The following is a 13,001-nucleotide window of genomic DNA, read 5'->3' on the forward strand; positions in this document are numbered from 1 at the left end:
GGCAGCTGTGTTTATTTGCAGTTTCTGAAGCCAGTAGCAGGCATGCAACATGAAGCAGTGAAAGCCCCTCTGGTTTGCAAATATCATGCTAACTTTCACAGCGCTCAAACGCTCGGGAAATCTGAGTCAACGGAATAGTAGGTAGGTTTATTTTTATATAACCTGCCTGAACTGTGAGGGAGGCGTGGACCTGGGCTTGCCTGCCAATCTGAGCTGCCAGTGAACTAAAGCTGGTCTCACTGAAGGCCGGACTGGCGGGCTTTGCTCAGCATGCTAACTTCCTACTTGTGAAACAGGGCAGCTCAGGGTGTGTGGAGGTGGGGAGGCTCTTCAGGAAAGCTTCTGTTGAGACTGCGTCTGCCCAGCTGTGTAGGAAATGAAAGGTTCTAGCAAAGCCTTTGCTTAGTGACTAATCAGAATGTTAAATCATTTTCTGCCAAGTCTGGGCTTAGTCACCGTCCTCAGAAGCGCTGTGGGACTGGTCAAGCAAGTCTTCAGAAGGTATAGAAGATCTACTGTCCTCGGGCACCAGAAACCCTCTGAGCCCCTGGCTGCAAAGACATGGCTGGCTCCAGGCTGTTTAGGAGCGCCCCCCACACCCCAGCAACTCTGGTTTATTAACTTAAGCGATTACAGTTCTAATCCCTCCATTAGAAGTCTGGGCAGCTGTGACTCGGCCCTCCTGAGAATCGTAGTAGAGCTGTGGGGACGATGGCTGCTTCTTATTTCCAGGAAGACAGTGCCTGTAGCTGTTTGCCAGCTCGGGGCGGGCAGCTAGTTTGATTCTTCTTTTGGATAGCGAGCAGAGAGACAATGAAGAGACGGGAAAGGGGGGAGGGTTTGACAAATAAACACGTCCTTTATCTTGATGCGGATGTGCCCAGTGGGATATGCATCGACGCATGCCAACCTGGGGATATGGCGCCACTGTTTTCAGTATACGTTACTTCTCTCTCCTCTCTCTCTGTATGTGTGTGTATGATCTGCACGTGTCTATATGGATATGTGTATGTTAGTACCCATACTCACGTGTGTGGAGGCCAGAGGTCAAGGTCAGGCAGCTTTCCCTATTTTTCTCCACCTTAGGTTTGACATGGAGGCTCTCACTCAATATGGAAACCACTGACTTGGCTAGGATGGCGGTCAGTGAGCGCCGGGGACCAGCGCACCCCTGCCTCTTGGTGCTGTAATTGCAGACGCTACCTCTGCTCACAGCCTTTGTGGGTGCTGGAGATTGGGATTCGTTGTCTTCAGGCTTGGCTGACAAGCACATTACCCGTGGAGCCATCTCCGAGCCCTGTACTTGTGTGTGTTTCTGTGCACACGACAGTCTCTGAGTTGTCATGTGTTTTTCTTCTACTCCTGAGGTCATGGATTAAAACTTGATTAATTTTAGAACGTGGTGCTATTGCTAGGATTTTGGTAGAAGTCTGGAAAACAACAACAACAAACCCAAAACAACAACAACAACAAAACCCCCAAACCAGCAACCACCACCACCACCACAACAACAACAATTAACCAAACACAAAGGCTCAAGATACTATTGAACTCATTTGGCTGAGTAACTGTGCCATTTTGATTTTATATTTGCTGGGGCTAAAAAATAACTCAGAGCTTCTTTCTCTAGTTCCCAAGTTTTTTTTTTTAACTCTGTTAATATTAAATACTCCTCTAAACTAGTAACTCTAAAGGGCCGAAAAATAGCACTGACTATGTCAAAGGATTAATGCAAAGCCGACACGTGGGACGGCCTCCTCCCCCTTCTTTAAAGCATTTTTTTTTCTACAGATAGGAGACAGCTCTTTCAAGTCCACTCTCTTTGCAGCCTGTTTTGAACCTTACTAGATTAACGGAGTTGTCAAATCGTTAGCGTCATCCTCAGCCTTTCATCCTGGGTGGAATATCTGAGGAGAGGGTTCTGAAGAAGGGGGGCTTCTTTCATCTTTCTCATGAATTCAGACATTTCAGTCTTCATCCCCCGTCACTGGAGGCCAGTGGCAAGGCAGAGCAGAGCGGAGCATCAGGGCATAGAGGGCGGAACCAAGCAGAAAGGCTCGCCTGTGGCATGAAGGGAGCAGAGGAAGAGGTACAGGGAGACAACGGGGTTTATCCTTCCAAGGTGTGCATCCGGTTTCCTCCAAATGGGCTCTACCACCTGATTCTGCCACCTCCCAACACTGCCATCAGATTGTGCAGCTGGCAATGGACTGATCCATTAAGGAAGGCAGAGCTACTTCTAACTAGTGCCACAGCTGGGGACCAAGCCTTTACTCCATGAGCTCTGGAGGGGTACGTCATACCCAAGCCATAATAGTATTCATCCATCACAGGATTTCCTAGTGCACTGTCTTTTACAAAGAGCAGCTCGTACGGTCATGCACAGTTCTAAGATCAATGGCAGGGTACCCCCGCCTGCTAGTATAGTCAACCAAGCTTCAGAGGGATTGCGACATTTCCTGCAGATGCCTCCTCTGGAGGTCCATGACAAGATGAACATGGGAAGATCCCTCGGGATCTTGGCCATTGCAAATTGGGTTTGGGTTATGAGTGCATAGTGAACAATGAGGACTACTGAGAACTCAAGAACAATGGCAATGGGTTTTTGTTCCTACTGCACGAACTGGCTTTGTGGGAGCCTAGGCAGTTTGGATGCTCACCTTACTAGGCCTGGATGGAGGTGGGTGGTCCTTGGACTTCCCACAGGGCAGGGAAACTTGATTGCTCTTTGGGCTAACGAGGGAGGGGGAGTTGACTGGGGGAGGGGGAGGGAAATGGGAGGCAGTGGCGGGGAAGAATCAGAAATCTTTAATAAATAAATAAAAATTAAAAAAAATTTAGTTGACTGAGAGAGATAAGAACACTGTGAAGAAGAAGGGCCTTGTCCCTGGAAGAACTTGTCATCAGTCTGGAAGAAGGAGCTCAGGCTTCGCTGTGAATTAGCATTCCTGTCTCTCTGGTGTGGGACAGAATTCTGTGGTGGCCTGTCTCCTGTTTAGGGCGTGTCTACTTAGTCTCTGAGTCTGAGTCTTTCTTCCTGAGGCTTTATCCCTGTTTATCGTCACAAGTACAGTTTCCTGTCTGCAGGAGATACCTAATAGAGTTGACATACACTCTTTCTGTCATCCATCCATCCATCCATCCATCCATCCATCCATCCATCCTCAATCATATATCTATTGTCTACCAATTTTGCTTAGCAAAAAGACTATTACCCAGTGTCTTCATTCACTAAACTCAATCCCGTGTTGGCTTCTCTCCTATTGGCGAAGTTGTGTCATGGGATTTCGTCTCAAACCTGAAAGGCAAAGGGACCCTTTGGCCAGCAAATTCTGGTCACACAGCTCGGTTTTGCTTTCCTACTGAGTTCTGACACGGACTACTGGAACATGTTGTTTGAGGACTTCTGGAAACATGAATTAAAGATGGCGGTAACTCAGATGCACAAAGGCTGCAGAGGGAAGGAGAATCCACAAAATTGGAAAAATCACACACGGGTAGTCAAGAACCGACTGTAATATAACAATGTGTGTTCCTTTCCGCTAATAAGCCGGTCACCATTATGTCTCTTCATTCTCTGTTTGGGACAAATTTCTTAGTGAGTTTATTTCTGTTCTCACTGGTACCTGTTTGCCGTGGTTTTCTCCGGCTCTCATCTCGTCTCTGAGTGAATTGAATCCCAAAGAATGTATTCTAGTGTTGCTCCTGGTAGCCCTGCCTTTATGTGGGATGGCAAGAATAAGAGGCTTCTTTTGTTAATTTGTTACTAACAGGAAGTCAAAGAGCACTTTGGTGATGGTCTATTGAGCCTCTAAGATTGACTTTGGTTTATGTAATTTATTCTCGCCCAGGCAATAGCACTGCACAGTTAAGTAGACTGTTTTTCTACTCACATTGTTGACCTGACATGTAGTCGTAAGTAAGACCAGAATGTTCTGTCTAATCTGGAGCTCTATGTATACAAATGGAGATCTTAGTCATCTGTCACTTTGGGTGCCATAATGCTGGAGAAGGACTCTATTCTGTTAAGAACATGCATGGATCTATCTAAGTCTCTTGTCTTCTTACTACAGCCTTTGGCCATTGTCTTTTATTTAAACTTCAATATGGTCCTGTCCATCAAAGTGTAAATGGTATTTTGCTGACAGCTGCAAGTCTCTACAGAATAGTGTTCTGATGTCCTCCATCCGTGCATACAGAACACATGTCTTCAAATCACTTCAGCAACAGTAGAGATGGTCTACTGTGCTTAAAGAATTGGGCCCATGTTTCTGATGGTCATTCTTTAATTTCACTGGGTAGTGGGAAGATATGGCAAGAACCCCCTCACCCCCAACCCTTTGCTTTTTGAATCCAATCAAGAAGCAAGCTCCTTCTGAGGGAAAAGCAGGAGGATGTAAGCCACGGAGCTGCTGTTTACCTTGCTGGCATCTTGTCCTTCCAGGTAGATTTGCCGGGATAAGAGCCAGAGTTTACAGGTTGTCCTTCTGTGCCCAAAAGGAGGCAGGGTACCTTCCACAGGCTTGTTTACCTTCCCACACTGCTGCTTAGTCTGTGTTGTGAGAGCCCTTCCCACCCAGGAGGAGCCACAGAGGGAGATGAAGGAGCTTCCAGTAGGGAGCCCTCACCCACCCTGTAGGAATCTGTCACTGGACAACTGAGAAATGATGAGAAAAACCGTCGCTGGGTTTAGACCACAGTAAGACTGTGTGAAACCTCTCCGAGAGATGCTCTGAGGTTCAGCTTCCAAACGCGATGCTTTGTGCTGTGCTAGGCTGGAGCCATGGCAGCCTGGGGAGCGATAGACTTTCACGGGTCTGCAGAGCCTTGTGAGACACAGTACAGACGACCCAGAGACGCTGTGATTCTCTCAGGCTGCAGGAGCACCAGAAGAAGGCGGTGCCTCTGAACAGGTTTCATTTACACAGGAAATCATTGCCTTGCTCAGACTTCCCTTTGGAAATGATCATGGCACTTTTCCTAGGATGCCGGTTCCACGGAGCCACTTTAGCGAACAGACTAGAACTTGTCTACGTTCTTGTCAGCCACGAATAATCACTGACACTTTAGTATGTTTTATTTTAGTTCTTTCTTCATAATATGTATATCGGTATCTATTTGCTTATGAATATTGACTATAGTAACAACGTTTTCATGTTTAGACAACATGTTAATAAGCTCATGAAATCCAACATGATTTCCATTTTTACATATGGTACAGAAAGCATATAGGTACCTAATATATATATATCTGTAAAATGTATATATGTAGACACATTAAAATTATATTGTATTTTGTAAATTTACCTAACACTAGAATTTGTTTAGTTGCTTGTGTATTTTGATAAGTTTAACTGTCTACATCTCTTTTTTTCTTAAAAAGACTCCCTAAAAGCAAAAATATAATATCAAAAGGAAAACTCTTTTCCCACTTTCTTTTAAAAAGAAAATTACTATGTGGCAGAAACTCATTAAAAAAAAAAAAAACCTCCAGTGGGGCTTGAGAGATGACTCAGAGGTCCAGACTATATGCTGCGGCTCTTCCGGAGGTCCTGTATGGCTTCCCAGCATCCACCAGCATTTGCTTGCAGATGTCTATAACCTTAGCGACGAAGGAGCTGACGCCATCTTCTGGCCTCCAGAGGCACTGCACTCACGTGTACAAACCCATACACATACAAATAATTAGAACGTTGTTTTTGGAGACAGGGTTTGCTCTGTGTAGTCCTGGCTGTCCTGGCACTTGCTCTGTAAACAAGGCTGGCCTCAAACTCACAGAGATCTTCCTTTCTCTGCCTCCCGAGTGCTGGGATAAAAGGCATAAAAATATTCCAAGCAAAAATTGTCTGTAATCCCACTTAGAAATAAAATCTCTACTTTATTTAACTGTGTTACTTGTGTGTAAAATTAGCCAATTATAGTATTATAGTGTGCAGAATTTCATTTTCGACATTTTGTTTGTTCCTGTGTCCTGCATGTTTTCTGTTAGGCTGCAGCCCCCCCCCCTTTTCTTTGTAGTATTTTTTAATTCTACTAGTTTAAATCTATTCTTTGGCAATTACATATGTGTATACAATGTATCTTGACCATCCCACTTTCAAGTCTCCTTGGTGATCTCTCTGGAACCCTCCAGCACATTGCCAGCCCACCTTCATGTCCTCTTCCTTTTTAGTGTAACCCATGGAATCCAGTTAGTGCTGCCAGCATGAGCATGGGTGTTGAGCTATCCTCTGGAGTGTGGGCACTCTACAGTGGTGGCACCCCTCAAGAAAATGATTCCCCCTTCTCTGGCCGGCACCACTGGCCTACAGCCCCTCAGCTAAGGGTCGAGTCTTGTGAGCCCCTCCCACTCATGCTGAATGCTGACTGGCTTGATCTGAGTTCCCTGAGCCCATCCTGTGAGGGCTCAGCACCCGTGGTCACTTATTCTCAGCACTTTGGCCAGTGATGTGTCCCTGTGTGGCTGCTGCCCACTGCAGAAGAGACTTCTTTGACTAAGGCTGAGAGCATCGCTGCTCTATGGGCATAAAGACAAATGTTTGGAAGGCAGTTTGCTTGGCCCCATGGTTTCCCCTTCTCTTTAAAAATCAGGCTACCACAGCAAATAACCGCAAACACTTATTCTTGGCTATTGGGGATTTGGGTTTCATGGTGAATTCTCAGATGTAGGACTGCTGGTTCAAAGTATGTGTGTATTTTTAGAATTTAATGGCTTTTTCCATTTTATTTTCTAAAAATGTTATAGTAAATCCACTAGGAATGGTTGAGAGTATCATTTTCTTTATATGTCCACTAGCATTTTCTTCAACCAAAATAAACAAACAAAATACAAAGCCTCGAATGCTTCTCTTCCTACTTTCTAACTTTTCAATAGTGTGATGGGTGTTATTAATCCACATTTCATATTTTTTTTATTAATGGAGCTATCTTTGCACAGTATTTTTTGTCTGGATTTTGTAACTGTCAGTTATTTATGTGTGTCCTTGACCCTTTCTCTCCAGTATAGTTGCTTTATATTTTCCTAATTTATGGATGTAAACATATGCTTATTAAAAGCTATCAGACAAACTTGTATTTATCAACTGAAGCATTCTGTCTGTCTTAAATTGTATTTGAGTTTCATTTATGAAATTTATTTTTAAACATTTTATTCATGTGTATGTGTTTATGTCATCTGTCTCCTTTCCTTCATAATGTCTTAAAATATGTATACACTCTGAGGAGAAAACAGCTAATTAATATACATGCTTTGTCTCACAAAGTTTTTGTGATGAGAACACAAAATTGTATTTCGCAGTATTAACTGTGAATGCAGTATAGTGTTATTGTTTATTTTTTGCTTGGTATGTAAGGATACAAGATAACAAACTAGGCAACGCCTTGTAGCAATCATGTGCTGTATTTTAGTTAAGATTTACTTTAATTATGCAAGTGTGTGTGTGGGAGAGAGAGAGAGAGAGAGAGAGAGAGAGAGAGAGAGAGAGAGAGAGTGCGAGAGAGTCTGTGTGTCTATGTCTGTTTGGATATGTACACATGAGTACAGTTTTCCATGGAGACCAGCAGGGCGCATCAGATCCCCTGGATCTAGAACTACAGGCGGTTGTGAGCTGCCCAACATGGAAACTGGGATCTGGACTCAGATCCTCTGGCAGAGCAATCTATGCTCTTAACTGCTGATCCATCTCCCCAGCCCAAAAGTAGTGTTATTAACTTCAGTCATTCTGTGACCTGGGTCTCCTGAGCTTGCTTTCCCTAAATGAAGGTCTGTGTCTTTTATCAGTGTTCTCTTTACCTCCCCACCCTTTCACTTCTTCACCTGATGATGAGACTGTTTATTATAATATTCATTTGGACATGGACCCACAGCTTTGTGGATGCCAGGGAAATGCTGTAATGCTGAGCGATAACCCCAGTGCAAATGCTCTTTTATAAAATGTAATCTATCTTTGTACCTGTGGATCTGTGTTCTTGTCCCACTTAGAGAAGTCTTCCCATCCTGTTATTATAAAAATTTTCCTAAAGTTTCTAGTTTATCTCTTCCTATTCTTACCATTTTAATTTATTTTTACATAAATAAAAAATACATAAAGATGGATTTTTTATAGTTAAAAGTAGAAGGTTTAACTGTCTTTTCTTCTATATGGATGGATTATATATTTAAACATTACACATGAAACAAGCCATCTTCACTCCAAAGAATTAACTTGTGTGGGTATTTGTTCTCAATACTTTTCTATAACCATGCATCTATTATTCTCTTGTCAGGCCTGGGAAATACTGCCTTTATTATAAGGAATTTTAATGACTATTTTGTTTTTGTTTTTTATTTTGCATATGGGAATTGAAATTGAACCCAGGGCCTCACGAATGCCTCGTGAGCACTCTACCACTGAACTAAGCCACCTACCTATCCAGTCCATACCTGTCAAATCTATTACCAACATTTGTGATAATTATTGATACTTTTGGCTTAGACTATTTGGTTTATGACTGTAATAAACATAAATATATGTCCCAACCATCAGTGATTTGATGGCTTTCTGTTGTCTTCTTATCTATTAAAGACTTAGTTTATTTTTATGTTGTTTAGATTTTGTGTTAGGCTATTCTATACAATCATTGTACAAATTATATTTAAATAATTCAATCATATATTATTTATTATAAACTTAATATATTAAATAATTTAAATAATTATACAGATATCTTTTATGCTGTTTACGTTTAGAGTAAGAATATGTCAGTAGGAAGGTTCACACTGGGAGGGAATGCATTTAGCTATCTACATGCACTGACATTGGTGATGTTATTTAAATAAGTTATTTTCATTTTTTTTCTGTCTTGATGCTTCTAGCCTTTCCAGGTTGATTATATATTCATTTTGTAGTGGTAAGAAGTTACTAATCTTTGCCTTTCTAAACTGATGCAAACAATCAGGTCTTAGAAAATCACATATATAGTAGCCGGGATGGTCAGTGTTGTTATCAACTTAACAGAATCTAGAATCACCTGAAGACTGCCTCTGGGCATGCCAGTGGGTTATCTTTATTATGTTAACTGAGATGAGAAGTTCTGCCTCCTATGGATGATCCTGTTCTCTGGTGGGGATCCTGGACTGAAAACACAGGAAGAAAATGAGTTGAGTTCCATATAGTCATCTGATGGCTGTAGAGTCATTGCTCTGCTTCGATTGTGAATGTCATGTGATCAGCTCTCCCAAGCTCCTGTTGCTTTTGCCTCCCCACCATGATGGACTGCACCCTTGAACTCTTAGCCAGGTTAAACCACCTCCCTTAAGTTACTTTAGTGTGTTTTGTTCCAGAAACAGGAAATCGCTAAGAGATCGTATGACAAGATAGGCCACTGTCATCTCACTGGGTCAGTGACTCTCAAGGAAGGCAGGAGCTGAGAGTAGGAAGGGGCCCATGTTGTTGGGTGACCTAGCTGGGGCTAGCATTGCTGTGATGAAACACCACGACCAAATCGTTTCAGGGGCTTACGTTTCCACATCACTGTTCATCATTGAAGCGGGTTAGCACAGGAGCTCAACCAAGGCAGGAACCAGGAGGCAGGAGCTGATGCAGAGGCCACAATGGAGCACTGTTTACTGGTTTGCTTCCCCTGGCTAGCTCAGTCTTCCTTCTTAAAGAACCCAGAGCCACAATCTTAAGGATGACCCCACCCACAATGGGCTGGGGCTTCCCTATCAATCACTAGTTGAGAAAAAGCCCTATGCTTGCCAGTAGCCTGATGTGATGGAGGCATTTTCTTAATTGAGGCTCCCTCCTCTCAGATGACTTTAGTTTGTGTCCAGTTGTCATAAAACTATCCAACACATTGAGTGTATACACATCATGATAGCATTTCCTTCAGATCTTCCTAGCAATCACTAAGTTGGCATCCCATAGCATTCAGTGAACACTCGAATAAATGAATGAATTGAGTGATGAGTGTTGTACCATGAAGTTGGGCACCATTCTGTAACATGAATGGGGCCTGCTTGTTGGGGGTCCTGCCCGGTACCCCCAGCTGTTTAGCCCCAAAGAAAATCACACAGAGATCTCTATAAGTTATAAAGTTGATTGGCCCATTAGGTCAAGCTACTTATTAGCTCTTGTAGCTTATATTAACCCATTATTCTGATCTATGTTAGCCATGTGGCTCAGTACCTTTTTCAGCAGGGCAGATCACATCCTCCTGCTTTGGTGATCTGGGCAGGAGTGGGAGGAATCAACTTCCTTCTTCCCAGAATTCTCCTGTCCTCATTGCATCATTTCTACTTCCTGTCTGGTTTTCCCACCTATACTTCCTGCCTGGCCAATCAGCAATTATTTAAAACATGATTGACAGAATACAGACAATTCTCCTGCAGAGTGTCATAAAAAATTATAACACAATGTTGTAAATTGTATATTTGGAAAACAAACTCAAGGTCTGGTTTTCTTTTTTCTTTTCTTTTCCTTTTTCTTTTTCCTTTCCTTTCCTTTTCTCTTCTTCTTTTCCAACAAGAATGGGGGAAATAAAATTTAACGGAAGTGTCTTATATGTTGTTGGGGTTATACAAGAAATATATTCCTTCTCTTCTGTGATTGAATAATGGTAAACGATTCTGAGGCAGCCAGTTTTCTCCAGCAAATTCTACCTGGAGGCAGAGCATGAGATTTGCTTATGGATGCAGACAGCGAGAGATAGTGTTCTCCATTACAACCACGTGTCGTGTCGTAATAGTGATCGCGTGTTACAACCAAGAGCCGCCGCGTATTTATTGTCTTAGTTGTTGAGCAGCTAGCTCCGAAACTAACTTAAGAGCCTCCTGAGTACCGTGAATTAGTTGACAGTGGAATCTTTTTGGAAGCAAGACTAAAGCCTTGGGCCTCTCATTCTGAAAGCATGGATGGAAATCCCTGTCTTTTTTACTTACCCATAACACATTGTATTAGTGAGAAAAATTATGCAAGGGCTGGGGGAAACATTGCAGCTGTCTTTGCCAATGGGCTGGAAGGAGAGACGATGAGGTGGTTTTACCATGCAGCTGACTGAGACACAGGTTATGGTGCCCCAGCGAGTCCTGCTTGCTTGCTGACAGTTCGTAATGTGTGTTTAAATCATGTGGTTTTATTGGGCCTGACAAATATATTTCAGTTGGTTTCATTTTCAGCAGCGGAGAAAGGAGGGGATGAGGAAGGCCCGGGTGGAAGGTCCAAACTTTCTTCTCCCTCTGTCAGACACGTGTTCTTCATGAGTGCTCCTCTTTTCTTCCTTATTTTACTCGCCTTTCTTATGGCAGCCTGCCTTTTCTTTGCAAGTTTTAGGATCAGAGAAACGTCTGGAATCGGCAATGAGCGGGGAGAGATGAGAGGTGTCCCCTTGCTGATCCCCCATTTCCACTCTCTCACTCCTGTTCATCAAGGTCCGCTTCCCCTCCAGTCTTATACAGAAGCCAATCGATAGTCTTATTTATTTGTACAAAAAAAAAATTATGGGAGCTCCTGTTGCACCAAGGACATACGTTGCAAGCTGAGCTCCTTCAGTGAACGGTGCAGACACAGGTTTTAATGGGAGAGGCAGGTAGATGACTAACCATGCCCTTAACGGGCAAATGGGGAGGGCTGGAGCTGGTCAGTGCTGCTTGAGAGGGTCAAAGTAAACCCGTGTTAGGCAGGTTGTCCGTCCGTGTGGTGTGGAGGGAGGGTACGATAAGATGGTCGAGGTAAGCCTCCCCGAGGAGGGAGACGTGAAGGAGGAAGTGAGGCAGGAGACATTTCTAGGCAAAGGAAGAAACAGCGCTAAATCCTAAAGCAGGGACCTCTAGGTGGGATGGGAGAATCATGGGACGGTAGGGTGCTTGGGGGCTAGTCTGGGAGAAAGGTTGCAGAGGGTAAGAAGTAGGGAAATGTATAAACAGCTTTTTTAAAAAGACTAATTAAAGAGTAATATTTTGGATAAATCTAAACGACAGCTTTCTCAATTATTTTTATGTCTTCTATGTAATCAGTTTCATGCGAAAGTTTGATGGGCAAACAGATAGCCAGAGGATCTCTAGGAATATTTTCTTCCTAAATTTCCCTCCTTTCATTCACCAGCAGAGGAAGAATTATCAAGGAGCCCTAGAAGTTTTCTTCAAATTTCTCCCAGTGCTACTGAGATAGAAAGGGGTTTGAGACACTACTATGTTTATGTATTTCTCTTTAATGTTGAAAGGGACAGAAGTGTTCGGCTCAGGACAGACGGCTGTTTGGGAATGAGAGTCTATGAGTTACACGATTAGACAGCGCTCAGAGAGAATGCAAGGTCAAACCTCGGTGGCCAATAACAGAGGAAAGGGCAGATGGTTCTAAAACATTAGGATTTGGGCAATCTGCTGGTGTTTATGTATTCACTTACTTTTAGGCCAGCCCATCGGCACTGGGTAGGCGCTGTTGCTAATATCCTTCTTCTTTCTGTGTATCTTCATCCCGTCATATTCCTACAAATATTCTGAGCCGTTTAACTCCCTCAGAGCATGTATACAGTGCAACCTGCTTGTGTGGACTTCGTTTTTGCAAGGAAAGCGAAATGAGATTCAGAAAGACTAATTCTGAAGTTCAGGATGGAGTACGGGCCTGGCGAATGTCCTTTGGAGTCCCCCCTTCACGTGTGCACTTGGTTCTTCCCTGATTAAGTTTGATTGCGTGTTGAGAGATTTATCTCTGGAAACAGTATATATATATATAGCTCTGAAAATGCTTGCAGATCTTCACTGTTAAGCCCGCCGCTTTTCGGGTTTTAACTGAAAGCATTTAGCTTGGTTGCCCCTCTACCTATCTCTTCCTTGGATGTCAGCCCACAGCCTGAGCATGCTTTCCCTGACGTGGGTTTTCTGTTTCTCTGAAGACCCCTCCCTTTCCATTCCCATCCAGCTGCACTGGGGCCTCTGTACTTAAACTTCAAAGGCTCCATTTCCTTTCTCTTCTCCTCTCCCCACCTCCTCCTCACAGCTGCCAGGACTTTCGGCTTGCCCG

General features: G+C 43.4%; 1 protein-coding gene across 3 annotated transcripts in view; it reads left to right on the top strand.

Moving 5' to 3' along the window:
• Positions 1-13,001, top strand: part of Esr1 (estrogen receptor 1) — a 343,514-nt gene that overhangs the window by 12,741 nt on the left and 317,772 nt on the right. The window contains exon 1 of one of the 3 annotated variants that reach the window (XM_050135645.1): positions 123-141. The exons of the other annotated variants lie outside the window; for them this stretch is intronic. The gene's annotated coding sequence lies outside the window, so the exon portion shown is untranslated. Of the gene's footprint in view, positions 1-122; positions 142-13,001 lie in introns of those variants that run through there. 3 annotated transcript variants of the gene reach the window in all.

Source organism: Alexandromys fortis, unplaced genomic scaffold (genome assembly GCF_014885135.2).
Source record: "Alexandromys fortis isolate MF-2015 unplaced genomic scaffold, M_Fortis_MF-2015_v1.1 scaffold_23, whole genome shotgun sequence".
NCBI classification, from domain to species: Eukaryota; Metazoa; Chordata; class Mammalia; order Rodentia; family Cricetidae; genus Alexandromys; species Alexandromys fortis.